The 16,180-nt window shown below is 41.4% G+C and overlaps 1 protein-coding gene and 1 long non-coding RNA gene across 9 annotated transcripts in view; one reads left to right on the forward strand and one right to left on the reverse strand.

Annotated features, from left to right (window-relative positions):
* CTXND1 (cortexin domain containing 1) overlaps nt 1-16,180 on the forward strand; it is a 73,943-nt gene that overhangs the window by 17,550 nt on the left and 40,213 nt on the right. The gene's annotated exons all lie outside the window — the stretch shown is intronic.
* Nucleotides 1,356-14,292, reverse strand: LOC139041987 (uncharacterized). 2 transcript variants are annotated; one of them, XR_011498129.1, is made up of 4 exons: nt 14,093-14,231; nt 9,570-9,802; nt 5,669-5,764; nt 1,356-1,937 (listed from the first exon to the last, which is right to left on the reverse strand). It is a non-coding gene; the product is annotated as an uncharacterized lncRNA (long non-coding RNA). The 2 variants fall into 2 exon arrangements; XR_011498130.1 differs by lacking the exon at nt 5,669-5,764 and having other exon boundaries at nt 14,093-14,292.

A 16,180-nucleotide genomic window follows, 5' to 3' on the forward strand; every position in this document is an offset into this window, starting at 1 on the left:
GGCCGTTCTCGTCTTCTCACTGTCCCTGCCTCATTGAAGAAAGCCATGGCCAAGAAGCAGGTCTGTGTCCAGAAGCAGCCTGAGGGACCGTGCACTGTGGGGTGTTGGGAGGTGGGGTGCAGTGGCTGTGATGAGGGGCTCTTGGACAGAAGTGATTTAACAGCCCCATCAAAAGAGCACGGCCACATGCCACAACTAGAAGGACCCACAACTAAAATATACAACTATGTACCAGGGGTCTTTGGGAGTAAAAGGAAAAAGTAAAATCTTTAAAAAAAAAAAAAAGGAAAAAAGAGCACGGTCAAAGTGTGGCGTCGCAGTTTCTGTTTCTCGATGTGGTGCATCATAGGCAGCCCCATCTCAGCCTACGTTTACCCTGATTCTCACCCATCCCTGACCCTAATCACCCTAAGTTAGCACATTGCTTGGTTTAAAAATAATATTTTGTAATTGGTTTTCCAAGTTTCATCCTATTGCCTCTGGTCTCGGAGGAGCAGCCACCAAATTGTCAAGTTTCCATAATGAACCCCTTTCCGCAAACCCTTCCCCAAGAAGTCTATAAATGCACTGAAGTAAGAAGCTGGGTACTCTTTGTTTTCTGGTATCTGCACGGTGCCCTGAACACAAGGACTGAATCCTCCAAAATAGCCCACTCGTTTTACTGGTGAGGACCCCAGGCTCAGTGACTTGCTCAAGGTCATTCAGCTTTTCTACAGCTCCTGTTCTGAGGGACACTCTTTTCTTCTGTTTATGGGTACAGAGGAGATGGGCAAGGAGCCCTGTGATGGTAAGACCCCATTCCTGAGCACTTACGGAACCCAGGGGGAGACCCGCGGATTCCTGAGGGCCATGGGGGCTCACGAGGGCATCCTCTGTCCTAATAAACATCTTTGCACGTGCAGACGGGACCTGCAGCTTGGATGTACACAGTCACTGCAGCTGCCTATCTTGGAGGGGCCATTAATTCCAGCGAGATTAATTACTGCCAGGGACAGCCAAGGCAATCTCTTACAGCTCGTCTCTGTTGGTCTGAGTCATTGTGGGGGAGCAGGCTTGCATAGCTCTCCTGAACCCCTTGTACCAGCAAGTGCAGCCAGCAGAATGCAGCCCCCAGCCCTCTGATCCCACGTTGTGGGCTAAAGGGAAGGCTCCTTGGGGAATTCAATCATTGTGGGGTGTCCTCTTGTCAGAGTCCACCAGGTGATTTGCTTTGTGCTCAGCTATGTTCTGGGGAAGTCAGCAGGATTTACAGGCTGAAGGACAGGAGCATCTTGTACTCCTGCAGCCCCACTGAGGGACTGACACATATGGAGGGAAACCATCAAAACAAAAATAAAAACAATAGCGAATATTTTCATCAAGTGTTTATGTTGGGCACTATGCTAAGCACTTTCAACATATATTCTCATTTTTTCTTCTCAGAGATCCAGTGAAATTCATTGGGATGTTGTTATCCCCATTTTAAAGATCAGGACACTGAGAGGTGAAGAAGTTACATCACCTGTCCAATGTCACACAGCTAGCCAGTCAGGTGGTCACAATCTGAACTCATAACCACTCCTCTCTCCTCCTAGCAAATGAGCACTCTGCAAGTGTCTGGTTTCTGTTTCCATTTGAGAAATGACTTTGAGATTTTAACTGTGGTAGCCGGAAATACCTGCAAAGGCATATGTCCTGAGTAAGCCTGACTGTATTATGAAAGAGAAACTTCCTGCTGATGCTTTGGGGAAGTGGAGGGTCTTATTTGGGAGGGCAAGGGGGCGCAGATAGAGTGGTACAGTTCAAGGAGCCTGGGCCTGAGGTGGTTGTTGGGGTGTTAAAGGGCTTCGTGAAAGGGCAGCTTGAGCAAGAGTCGTCGTATCACACTGCCGGGGCCTCACTGCTCCTCTGCCTTGTCAACTCAATTTCATTATGAGAAGCAGGGTTGATTCTCTCCACTAAAAAAAGAAAAAAAAAATATGTTAAAGGCTCTTTGCCAGTGTTTAGTAATGTAAAATGTGGATAATTACATAAGGGCACAAATGAAATTGCATTCAAATTAGAAATGTCGGCCCAATTTCCTGGAAGTTTCCTTGGCCATTGGTCTGATTTAAGACATTTGGATATGTCCAAACAAATGAGACCTTGTAAGTGATTCTTGTGTGACTCAAAGAAGAAGGGAGATACACAAAGCCAGGGGTTATCCCTTTTACTCCAGCAGCACTGCTCACACTTTGCTCATCTTCACAGCCACTACACTAGTTCACAACCCTCTTCATCTCTCTACAGGCCAACTGCATGTCTCCTGGCATTCAGTGTCACAGTCAGGTCCCAACCCATTCCTATAGCCTGGCTCTCTCCATGCCCATCCCAAGTCCTTCCCTCCAAACACAGGAACTTATGTTTCCCAGAATCATTGTGGATCTGCATGCCCCGGTCCCACTGTGGCCCCAGAAGCGTCACACCATCCAGGTGCCTGAGACTGGGAGACTTTTGGGAACCTGCTTAGCATGGTAACCATAGCAACCCATTGTTACTGTTTCAACAACACTGAATGGAAACCCTTTTCCAAAATATAAATTGTGCACAGGTATCAGCAGCTGATGTTGTCAATGTACACAGACTTTCCTCTTGTTGTAAGATGGAAAATATTTTTGCAAAAGTTAATCGGCTTTTCTCTTTCTCATTTCTGGTATGTGACCTTCACCTAGTTTATCCTAGGCAACAATCTGCCTGGAAGGAGATTAGAATATTACGGGAGGAGGCATGCAGAAAGAAGAGCCACGCTAATATTCAGTTCCTGACAATCGAAAATATGGTTACGCAGCAGAATAATAGCCTTGCAAGCCAGGCTATTTTCTTGAGAATAAATTTTCCAAACTCCCTTATTTCCGTTTTTTTTCTTTAGTGAGGAAGATTCACCCTGAGCTAACATCTGTTGCCAATCTTCCTCTTTTTGCTTGAGGAATAGGAAATATTTTGAGCTTGTGGCCCCCTTTAGTTGTAAAACAACTAAAGCACTACTTAGGGGAAAACATACAGCCCCATATGTTAGAAAGAAGAAAGGTCTACCATCAATGAGGTAAGCTTCCAACTGAACAAAGTAGAAAAAGAATGGCAAAATTAACCCAAAGAAAGCCAAAGAAGGAAATAACAAACATAAGAGTAGAAATCAATTAGATGGAAAGCAAACACTCAACAAAGCCAAGAGTTAGCTGTTTGAAAATATTAATAAAATTGACAAACTGGTGAAGAAAAAGAAAGAAAGAAAACCCAAACTACCAGTATCAGAATTAAAAGGCAACATTACAATAGATTCTACAGACATTAACAAAATAGTAAGAGAGTAGTATGAACAACTTTATACAGTAAATTTGACAATTTAGATGAAATGGACACCTTTTTTTTTAAACACAGCTTACCAAAAGTAGTGGTCCGAATGAGGATGGGCCTGAGGTTTGACTTCCTGTGTGGGCATTGGGCCAGCAGTGGGGCTCAGCACCCCATTGCAGAGACTGGGGTGAGTTGCAGGGCCATCAAGCCAGATGGAGAAGAGATGACAGTTCAGAGATCCTGCAGCCAGGCGGAGCTGGTGAGAAGCCATGCCAAGCAACATACCCAAAAGCAAACCCCAAGTCACTGAAGCCCACAGCTTGAGCAAAGAAGAGCTGTGGGGCACACAGACTGGGAAGACCAGAAACCTTGCCTCAAAGATCAGGGGACAAGGGCTCCCACCCACCCAGGGGCACATTCCCACACTGCCTCAGGACATGTAACCCACACCCCCTTCCTCCCTGGAATCCAGACACCATCCTATGGAACGATGGGAAGAAGAGTCTCTGAAGGACTTAACATTTTTTTCCTAGAGAGCTTGAATGTTACCTTAAGGTGCTGCATAAAATCATTGGATCAGACCAAATTTAAACTGTGTTAGACACTTGGAAGAAGATTATTTCAGTTACAGGCAAAATAAAGACACTACATTTTCCTCTGTGTCTCAGAGTTGTGGTGTGAATGATTTTCAATTTTGATTGTTTCCAAGGCGATAAGAGAAGTGTCAAAGGTATAATTTTCAAAAAGTTAAAATCATGACTCTCTTGCAAATATATAAAGTGAGCAATGATTTATTTAGTTCATTAATGAAGAAACTGTCAAGACGGTAAGGCTGGCTCAAAGAGAATTGGAAAAAGTGAATCTTTCTAGTCGTTTAAAAGAAAGATTGCTAATTAACGTACAGAACTTATTAATATCCCACAGGACAATTAAACTGTAACCTTTAGAGTGCTTTCTCTACCAGACAAAATTCTTTGCATTACTATCAGGCAGAAGTCATCTACATTGCTATCAGTTTTCTATAAGTTACATCTATTCTTCAGATTTGTGGAATATTCTAATCAATAAATTGTAAGGAGCAGGTCAAACAAGAGCCCACAGCCGAGGAGAATGAAATAATCCCTGGGCAGGCAGCTAGACACAGACAGACCCAGCAGATACGGAAAGGTCTTGTAGCAATCCTTTTGCCCCATTTCCAAATCTTGCATAATTTTTCTTAACAGAAACAGGAATGTATGTTGATGTTTGGGACATTTGGGAGGTTGTGAATATTCAAGTGATAGGAACTCAAAGTCCTCGTGCTTGCCAGTGGAGATGCCATCTTCCCCACCAGGGGCATTTAGAGACACATCCTCACACTCGCCAGCCCCTCAGAATGCAATTTACAATTACCCTGCCGCAGATCTAGAAACACAAGTGATTCTGTACCTTAGGGAATTCTGTCAGCTCAAGAATTTCAGAAAGTAGTTTGAGAAATGAATCAATTGATTTGGGGAATGTCAATAAAAGTATTTATAAAATAACTAGCCAAGCCTTATTTATTGAAGAACATTAGGTCCAGGCCCTTCAAATAATTCTGAACACCACCAGGAATCCTACTGCCTACCACCACTGTTCCCCCCAACCCGGACACCCACCCCCCTCACCCTAACCAGCTCTCTATACTTCACTTCAGGCCTTCCAGCCTACAATGTGAAAGGAGAATTTTAGTGTCTTGGAGAGCATATTCCAGCCTGGATGGAACTCTCTTTGTTTGAGATAAATATAAATGGGATTTTTTTTAAACTATATGTATATGTCTTTTTTTTTTTTTTTTTTTGCGGCATCTAACCTTCTCCCCTAATCAGCGTAAAGCACACTATAACAGGGATGCAAAAGAATGGGTCATTCCACTTCTGACTACAATATACCATATTAGAATTATTTAGTCAAGTCAATATTGCTTTTGAAAGCCAGAATACAAAGGAACAAAAGATGTCCTAGCATTCTTGAATTTCCATGAGAATATCATAGAGTTCTTCCCTCCTATAGAGAGGAGGTCCCCATGCACACACCCCTGTGAAGCCAGGCCGTGAGGCTTGTGGCCCCAGCACGGAAGGAAAATAGGATGTAGAGCAGAGTTTCTCAGACTCTCCAGTGAAGAACCTGTTGTAATTGGTTTTTTCCCTAAATTTCCAAACTGTCATAGACCTATATACCTGGTTTTACTATGAATGATCAGTACTCAGCATGCACCGCACGACTCAGACCTGTGCCTTGTTCCAGCACAGAGTCTGCTATCATGCGTCTGGACATCACTGCAGTGTCAAAGTGCTATATGAGTTTTCTAATGTTCACTCTCAAAGTCTGTACTTACCATGGTGTGAACCAGAAACAACAGTTCAAGGACAGTCATGGAACCTGATGTAGAGGAGACAGAAAGCCTGTAGCCTGTCCCTTCCAGCCTGGGAGACTGTGGGAAGGAGAAAGGGGACAAGGAGAATGAGGATGTCAGGTGACAGGATCCTGTGTCCCAGACTCAGGGTTACAACTCAGGGGTTTCCAAAACACCCAGCTAGATGTGAGGAGCTCACAGACATTGGGCCAATAGCTTACTTTCTGGGGCATAATATGAGAGAAGTGTCAGGACCATAAGATAAGCCCAGTTATGGTTATCATGTGCAGGAGAAATGGTACAGAGGTGGTAAAGTCGTGTTCCTGGTTCCCCACTGCCTGTGCACAGTGTGCAGGGCACCCAGGCATCACTATAGGTCCCAGGATGTGACATGTGTGAGGGGCAAAGGCCCAGGGTTGTGACAAAGGGAGGACCATGGATGAGACCTGGAAACAGGGACAAAGGTCCCATCATCCCTAAATTCTAGGCACACCGCAACAGGTCACCCTCCCAGAGAACAGAAGCCAGCAAGGATCCAGAGGACATTTCATGGATCTGAAGACCCTCATCAACCACTGCCGCTAGGACATAATAACCCCTCAGATACCCACATGTCAACTTGGGGAAGAGAAAGGAGGAGAGGCAGAATCCAACCTGTACGTCTACCCAAAGTTATGGACCACTAAAGTTATCCCAGGTGAGGAATGGAAAGTTGGACGACAAATATTGAAACTGAAAAGAGCCTTTTTAAAATGGAAGACTGTTGTATTGTTAACAAGTAAGCGTCCCCTCATGCTCACCAGGGTGAGTGCCTATAAAGGGCCTTCAGTCTGCCACAGGAAAGAGAGGGGCATTTTCTCTGCATGTCAAAGTTACTGTGTTTGTTTGGTTTTTCTTTGCAACATTAAGGAAGAAGCTAAAGTTCAAGTCAGAGAAAACATGTAAGAAATATATTTCACAAAACAAAAGCAAATTTTAAATAGCATCTGCTTTGCACACTCAATAAAAGTCAATAAATCATGATCCTTATGAATAAGATATGAAGAATAGACCAGTCAATAGACAAAAGAGCAAAGAGACGGGGAAAAACATCCTGTTCTTTTCAAAATGGTAAATTGATTACTGTTTCCTTCTCATCACTCTTTACATCCCACTGACATTACCAAAGAAATAAAAAACAGATGTAAACGTTTATAGCAGTGCTGGAAAACAGTCAGGGTGTCCTCAGTGGAGCAGACAGGTATAGGAAGTTCTGGAAGATATGGAGCAGGAGGGATCAGATTGACAACCAACGGATGAATGCTCAACCCTTATGGCAAAGGTTGAGCCCCACCAAGCGACGAGTATTTGGCTGCCCTCAGCAGAGCAGCAGAAAGCCCCAGGGGCAGAGCTTCAGGCACTGGCAGCAAGGGGGCTGGGGCACTCAGCCCTGGGGAGCCAGAGACACTGAAAAGCTCCAATTTGAGAACAGGGCCTCGCACATGAAAGGTTTGCCATTCGCCACAGCCTCATTCATGGACTGCTTCCTAAATGAAGTAGAGAATTTGCTCTGGAGACTCCTGACACAAGCAGGAGAGACAGGGACAGCAGATGGGGGTGGGGGAAACTTGGGGCCACCACAATAAACATGGAGGGGGAGGGAAGTTCTTACAAAAGAACAATGTCCTAATTTTTTTTTTTTTTGCCTTCACTGGAATTGTTTCTTTATTTACTGCTGAATGGATCTCCAGCCTAACCCAAACACCCTCATATGACCTCAACTGCTGCGTCTGGAGGAGAGGGCAGGTTGAGCGATGGACATTTGAGAACAAACAAAGGGGGTTATAGTGTTCTGTTGTAGACCCATCACGGAGCTGCCAGACCAGAAAGTCACCCCTATTCTTTCTTTATTGGGTGCAGTTGGGGATTTGCTTCAATAGTAGATTTTGATGTACCCACCTTACCCTGAGAGGAGGGAAAGGTGGCTCTCTTTCTGTCTCTGGCCCAAGCACCCTGAAATAAAACTCGTTGATTGTTCCATCCTTCAGTCACTGCCTAGGGTGGAGCCCCTCGGCCCGTAGAGAAGATGGCTCAGTGTATCAAGGCAATTGCTGAAGGAGCCACATCAGCGTCCATTATAAGTGAGTCTACACCTCCATTCACAGAAGCGAGCACCAAAAACATGAGGACAATCAACATCCCAACAAGCTGTTAGAACAAATGGCCTCTAATAAAAAAAATGGCAATGAGGAAACAGGAGGAAAAATTAAATTTTAATTGGTATACACAGTAAGATTAATTTTATGAAGTGATGAAACACCACTTCATAAAATAAGAGCAAGCTCCTAGGACTTATGAACAATAGGAGAAGAAGGAAAAATTCCTTGAAATGCAAAGCACGATGCACAACACAGAAGGATTAATAGAGGCAGGGAGTGACAGGGTGAACTTGACTGAAAAATCAAATTACCAGTTAAAAAGACCAACTTGAGGAATTCTTCAAGGACAAAGGTGTGGGAAAAGTGACAACCTATAAGAGAAAAAATACGAGGCATGGGGGATAGAACCACGAGATTCAATATCTGTACAATAAAACCAGAAAGGCAGATCTAAGAGGATATTGAAAAGAAAAAAATTAGGAAAAAATTTATGTGAGCTGAAGAAAGGCTTGAACTCAAAAGTGCCCACCAGGGTCCAGCCTGGTGGCCGAGTGGTTAAGTTCGGGTGTTCTGCTTCAGCAGCCCAGGGTTTCGCCTGTTCAGATCCTGGGTGCGGACATGGCACCACTCATCAGGCCACGCTGAGGCAGCGCCCCACATAGCAGAGCCAGAAGGACCTACGACTAGAATATACAACTATGCACTGGGGGGCTTTGGGGAGAAGAGGAAGAATAAAAAGAAAAATTGGCAACAGACATTAGCTCAGGTGCCAATCTTTAAAAAATAAAAGTGCCCATCATAAAAGAGTAGATCTTAACCTCATCACAAGAAAAAAAAAGTTTGTAACTATGTATGTTGTTGATTAGATTTACTGTGCTGATAATTTTGTAATATATACAAATATCGAATCATTGTTGTACACCTGAAACTAGTGTAATGTTATATGTCAATTATACCTCAATAAAAAGTAAATAAATAAAATGTTTTTAAAAAGAAACTTCCTACCAGATGAAGAAAAAAATGGAAAAAAGACACACACATTAAAAATCTTAGGTAGAATTTTTTAAATATTAAGAACAAAGATTAAATCCTACAAGCTTCCAGCACAGGAAATAATATATATTTTTTGCCAACAATGGACAGACAAATTAGGTATCTCACCTCTAACACTAAGGGCTAAAATGTCAGACAGTAATGAAGCAATATCTTTAAAGTTCTGAGAAAGGATCGTCTTAAATCTAGAAATCTATATTCAGCAAAACAACAGTTCATGTGTAAAGGCAAAGTAAGTTATGTTGAGACATTCCAAAACGTTCAGGAAACTTCAAAACCCTGCTCAAAGAAAATAAGGAAGACCCAAAGAAATGGAGAGATATACCATGTTCACTGCTTGTATCCCTCAATATTGTAAAGATGCCAACTGTCTCCAAGTTGATTTCTACAGATTCAGTGCAATCCAGTCAAAATCCTGGCAAGGTTTATTTTTGTGGAAATTGACAAAAAGACTCTAAAATTTATATGGAAGTGAAAAGAACCAAGAATATGCAAGACACTATTGAAAACAAATTATGAGAACTTACACTAGCAGATTTCAAGACTTACAGTAAAGCTAGAATAATTAAGAAATGTCGTTTTGGTAAAAAGAAAGACATGGAGCAGGATAAAGAAGTCCAGAAATAGACTGCTCTGGTTATCTACTGCTGTGTAACTAGCCACTCAAATCTTGGCTTAAAAAAATAACTTACATTTATTTTGTTCACAAATCTGGGAGTTAAGTGGGCTCAGCTGGGCAGTAACTCAGGCTCTCTCAGGTGGTTGTAGTCAGATAGTGGTTGGGGCTGGGTCGTGTTGAAGTCTTGTTCCAGTCTCGTAGCCTGGTGCCTGGGCTGGGAAGACTCACAGAGCTGGGACTGGATGGCTGGGGTTCCTTAGGATGGCACTCACCACAAGGCGGCTCAAGGCTCCCAGAGTGAGTGTCCTAAAAGAGACCAGCAGAAGCTGTGTGACCTTTTATAACTCAGCCCCAAAGTCACCCAGGGTCACTTCCACCTCATTTTATTCATTGAGGCAGCCACAAAGGCCCGCCTAGTTTCAAGGAGAGGGTCATGGACTTCACCTTTTGAAAAGATTTGTGGGCATTTTTTTTTTGAGGAAGATTAGCCCTGAGCTAACATCCACTGCTAAGCCTCCTCTTTTTGCTGAGGAAGACTGGCCCTGAGCTAACATCCATGCCCATCCTCCTCTACTTTATATGTGGGATGCCTACCACAGCATGGCTTGCCAAGCAGTGCCATGTCCACACCCGGGATCCGAACCAGCGAATCCCGGGCCACAGAAGCAGAACATGCACACTTAACCACTGCGCCACCGGGCTGGCCCCTGTGGGCATATTTTTAAAACAGCACATCAACCTGCATATATGGATCACTGGACTTGCAACAAAGGTTCCACAGCAATTCAGTAGGAGAAAAATGGTCTCTTCAACAAATGATGCAAGAGAAATCGGAAATTCATTTGGGAAAAAATGAACCTTACTTAACACCATACACAGACATTTAGTTGAGTGAATGGTAAAATACAAAACTTCTGGGACTAAACATAGGAGATCTTCAAGACTTTGGGGTAGGCAAAGATTTCTTAGATAGGATATAGAAAGCACTAGTCATAAAAGGGAAAAATGATAAACTGTACTTCATTAAAATTAAGAACTCTGTTCATTAAAGATACTAGTAAGAGAATGAAAAGGGAAAACAAAGGCTGGGAGAAGATATTTGCAGTACATTCATCTGGCAAAAATCCTTATCTAGAATACATAAATCAAAAAGAAAAAGACGAACAGCCCAATAAGACTTAAATAGGCATTTTACAGAGGAGGATATCCAAACAGCTAAAAAGCATATAAAAAGGATTCTCACTTCACATCAGAGAAACGCAAATAAAAACCACAATATACCCACCAGAATAGCTGAAATTTAAAAGGCTAAACATACCAAGTGCTGATGAGGATGCAGAGCAATGGAATTGCTGGTAGGAGTGTAAACTTGTACATCTACCTAAATTCTTGAGCCATATCTACGAAAGTTAAACACACACCCACCGTATGATCCAGTAGTCTGACTTCTAGGAATACAACCGATAGAAATGGAAACACACATCCAGCAGAAGATAAACTGACATATAAGAATTTCTTAGCAGCTCTTCTCATAACAGGTCCAAGGTGGAAACAACCCAAATGTCCACCAGTTGTAGAGTGAATAAATAAATTGTGGCATAGTCATAAAATGGAATACTTCACAGATAATTGGGGGGAAAATTGAATGTGGATGAGATATTGTATGATATTAAAGAGTTAGGGTTAATTTTGTTGGTTATGATAGAGTTATTGTGGTTATGACTATCTAAGAAAAAAAGGTCTTGTTAAAGCTTTATATTGAAGTATTTTACTGGCAAAATGGCATGTTTCAAGATTCCAGAAAAAAAATCCCAGAGAAAAAAACGGAGACACATGAATGAGTAGTATAATATTGATAATTGATGAGCAGATGATAGGAACATACAGGCTTATGATATTACTATCTCTACTTTGTGTATGTTTTTTAATTTCTATAATATTTTTAATTCAAAACTTAATTTCCATAAAAAAGAACATAAATTTAATGGGGCTGGCCCAGTGGCATAGTGGTTTAAGTTTGCCATAGTCCACTTTGGTGGTCCAGGTTTGCAGGTTTGGATCCCGGGCTCGACCTACTACACCACTCATCAACCATTGTGGTGGTGACCCACATACAAAATAGAGGAAGACTGGCACAGATGTTAGCTCAGGGCTAATCTTCTTCCGGGAAAAAAAGAGGAAGATTGGCAACAGATGTTAGCTCAGGGCAAATCTTCCTCAGGAAAAAAAAAAATTATATATATATATATATATAAATTTAAAATTGAATGGATCAAATATCCATGAGGAAAGAGGCTTCTCATAACCTAACCAATAATTTTGATTTAATGAGTATATATAAAATCTTATATGCCTCCAAAAACGGAGAATATCATGTTTTTATAAATGTCCATGGAATATTTTCAAAAAATTAACCATGTACACCCACATATACACAATGCAAAGAGTAAAACCTGTACAGGCTACATTTACTGACTACAATGCAAAGAAACTAAAAACTAACAATTTTTACAAAATAAAAATTTCTATTTAATAATTTTTGAAAGACCCGAAGCTAGGAAAAAAACAAATTAATGAGAGTAGGACAGAGAGATTAATATAGGTAAACTCAGACCTCCGAAAAATTATCGTTTTTATGATGAAAGATTAGAAATATTCCCTTTGAAACAAGGAACAACACAAGGATGGCCACTAACATCCGGACTGTTGATCATTTTGCTTGTGATGGGAGCTGAGTCAACAGAAAAAGAAAAACGTGGCAATGTGCAAAGAAAGGGACAAAATAGTTCTTTGCGGACACTGATTTTCTAAATTAAAAGATAAACGAATAAATTAATAATAGAGCTCAGTAAGTTTTCTGGATTTAAAATTCACATATAAAAATCTATACTGTTCCTATGACAAATGATGACCAAATAGCAAATCTAAAAAGAAAAAAGATATTACTAGGGGCCGGCTCCATGGCCGAGTGGTTAAGTTCGCACGCTCTGCTGCGGCGGCCCAGGGTTCGGATCCTGGGCACGGCCGTGGCACCGCTCGTCAGACCACGTTGAGGCGGTGTCCCACATCCCACAACTAGAAGGACGTGCAACTAAGATATACAACTGTGTACGGGGGGTGGGGGGTGGGGGTTTGGGGAGATGAAGCAGAAAAAAAAAAAAGGAAGATTGGCAACAGTTGTTAGCCCAGGTGCCAATCTTTAAAAAAAAAAAAAAAAAAAAAGAAAGAAAAAAGATATTACTGACAATATCAATACCACAAACTACAAACTGCCCAGGAATAAATAAACAGAAAATGATAAACGTGATTAACGGACATGAATGAAAGCCTGAATACCTTTCCAAGAATGGAAAGACTCGATATCATAAAGATGGTAATTCATTACTAATTAAATTATAAATTCACTGCAGTTCCAATCGCATCCTAACAAGGTGATTCTAACATATATGAGGAGCCAAGGTACTCTTGAATAAAAATTACAATGGGAGGGGCTTGGACTAGCTTATATCAAGATGTATTATAAAGCCATTTTACCGTAATTTAAGACAGTGTGATATTGGCACAGGGGTAGACAGTAAACAAATTTCAAAGGATAGAGAGCCCAGACGTGGACTTATGTGTAGATGGAAACTTGAGGTTGCATTACAAATCACTGGGAAAGGACAGACTAGTCAATAAATGGGGATGAGATGATTGTTTATCCATATGGGGAGACATAAATCTAGCTATGCAGATATTCTCTCATTTTCTGTGTGTTTAACTATTTCAAATAAAATACTGACAGAAAAAAAGATAATAGATACTACTGAGAAAAAAAGATAAAATAATAGATAAGAAAATAATTCATTGGATAGCAAGAGAAAGCATAAAGTTGATCCATAATATTAATCATTTTAAAATACCAATAAAATGGAGAAACTTTTGGAAAGTCTAACCAAGACAATACACAACGAAATAATATATGCCATAAGAAATAAGCAAATAACCACAGCCAAGAATGACACCATAAAAAAGTAATAAGGGAATACCATATACAATTTCATGTCACTGAAGTTGGATATTTACATAATATGGACAATTTCCCAAAAATCATGAATTTCTCAAATTGCTTAAGAAGAGGTAGAAAAGCTAAATATGCTGGCATCCGTTAAAGAAACTGAAAGGTGTTGTCCAACATCCATTTCCAGAAAAAACCCCAGTCACAGGCTGAGTTCAAAAACCTTCTAAGGAACAGATAATTCCTCTTGCTTAAACTATTAGAGAGCACAGAATCATATAGAAATCTCTCCAATTTGTGCTTAGAAATTAGCACAACTTTGACACAAAAATTTAAGAAACTAGGACACACAAAAAATCAGTAGATTCCATGTTACTTAGTAATGGTGGTAATAATCCTGCACAAAATATTAGCTTTCGACTCCAACAGTGTATTAAAAAATTCTATGCAAAAGTAGGATTCATTCCAGGATATAAATTTCGTTCAACATTAAGCTACCTATTCATGGACAAAGCAGAAAAATACATGTTCATCTTGAAAAATTCTGAAAATCCTAAGAAAAATAGAACTAATAAGAACAGCTAGTGTTTATTACTTACTCTGTGTTAGGCACTGTGGTAAGAGCTTCGCATGCTTTATTTAATCCTCAGGACGGTATTATGAGGCCACAGTATGAGGCCAGGATTATCATCCTCCTATTTTTTCTACATAAGAGTACTAAAATTTAGAGAGTTTAAGTACTTTTCCAAGCTAGGAATAGAAATTTCCTTCACTTGTTGGAAATCATTTACCAGAAACCAACCATCCAACCAAGCCAACATTGCAATCATTGAAATAGGATTCCGACCCCTTGCTTGCTTGGATCTCTACCAAGGCCTCATCCTTGGCAGTCTGGTCTCAATTTCCTAGATTTTTCTTTAACTCCTCAAGGCTTGCTCTATTGCTATTCAACCCATAGGAACAGAGGCCCAGCTTCCAATTGGCACGGCCAAAAACATAAGATGAATTTTCTCCCTCATGTCTTGGCAGTAAAGCCTACCTTCTACCTTTGGAAAGAATTCAAGGAAACTAGAGATTTGAGCTGGAGAGACCATGGGTAATGTCAAGTCACTGAACTCTCCAGCAACAAGAATTCAAGGGTTCTGATCTCACAAGGGGATCCTTGATCAAATCACTGGCCCTTTCTGAGCATCAGTCTCCCTACCTCCAAAATAATGGCACTGGGTTGGATGATCCAAGACCATCCCTTCTGATTCTACATTAAAAGACTGATGATCCAAAACAAGGCTCAAATTACTTTTGCAGTGGCAGCATTGTAAATGTCAGCTTGTTGGCCCCCTGCTTCTATATAACACTTGTAAAATTTGTAAGAAGGAACTGTGAACATCTCAGTTCATGGCTAGAAACAAATAAAGTATGTTCTTTGGAAAAGAAACATCTCTTCCCTAGTTTGCAAAACTTTGGACTCTTGTGATTTACCCAGCAAACATAGGAAATCAATTTGTGTAGCTCTGCAGAGGAGATTTGCATTAATTTGGAGGAAATACTATTAAAAAAAAGTGTCCCCTTTTACCATATGTCTAACACAAGTAGAGACAGAAAACATATGCTCTGTGCAGTTTGGCGGAGCCCCAGCCCTGGAGAACAGAAACACAGTCTTCAAAGTTTTCCAATGCAAATTGATATAAAGACAGATATTTTAAAATGTCATGCCGGTTCTGTGTGGCAGAATATACAAAGAGGTAGCAATTTAACATTTCTTTCTTGGAGATAAACTATGGATGAGCAGACCTTGGGAGATGGCTTGGGAGAGGCAGGCATATTTGCATGAGGAGCCTTGGGTGCCTCATGAATGGAAACTGATTAAGACTCTCCTCCTTTACCCCCAAGATTCAAGTTGCAGAAATCTGCTTCAGTAGCCCACAGTTTCCCTAAACAATATCCAGAGGGAGGAAAGAGCTACAAAGCCCTGAAACAAAATCACGGTGGGGATAAAGCATTAGGCTTGGGGGCAGGCCCCTGTTCGGAGGTGGGTTATCTGGAGAGAGGAGTTGCTCGAATCCCTGATGCTGTGGATCCTTAGATCCACATAGCCATCTTGGAGGCCAGCTAGTGCCCTAGGAAAGTGGCCCACATGTGGGAGCTGTGACAATAGAACCCCTGGCAGAGCACTGAGGAAGTCTGGGAACCCCCCTTCCCACACTTTGAAAGACCACCAATGCTGTGTCAACCAGCTTCCCCAGGTGATGTGGCATCCTTTAGCCTCAAGGGGCCACTCCATCTGGAAGGCATGAGCAAACTAGGCATGTGGTCATAATTAAGCACCTTTGGGACTTCTTAATCACAAGAAACAAGGAGTTCAAGGTGTTCAATAGAAATATGAACAGGAAATGTGTCCCTGGTATTTGTAGCCCCAAAGTGTCAAGGAGGAACATATCTGTTAGCTACAAGGGGAAAAGAACCCTAATAGTGGCCATCAGGCTGCCCCCAGCTCTCACAACAAGAAAAGAGTGCCCCCAATCCAGGGCACCTCCAAGCAGGCCATGATGCACTGGAGAACTTTAGGCAGCTTCATGGACTTGGCCTTGGTCTGACTGCTAGACTCCTAGACCCCAGCTCAACTTGGGCTAAGTAGACACACTTGACAAAGACATCATGGAAATCGTTTAATTTGAGTTTCCGATACA

Source organism: Equus asinus, chromosome 2 (genome assembly GCF_041296235.1).
Source record: "Equus asinus isolate D_3611 breed Donkey chromosome 2, EquAss-T2T_v2, whole genome shotgun sequence".
Taxonomy (NCBI): domain Eukaryota; kingdom Metazoa; phylum Chordata; class Mammalia; order Perissodactyla; family Equidae; genus Equus; species Equus asinus.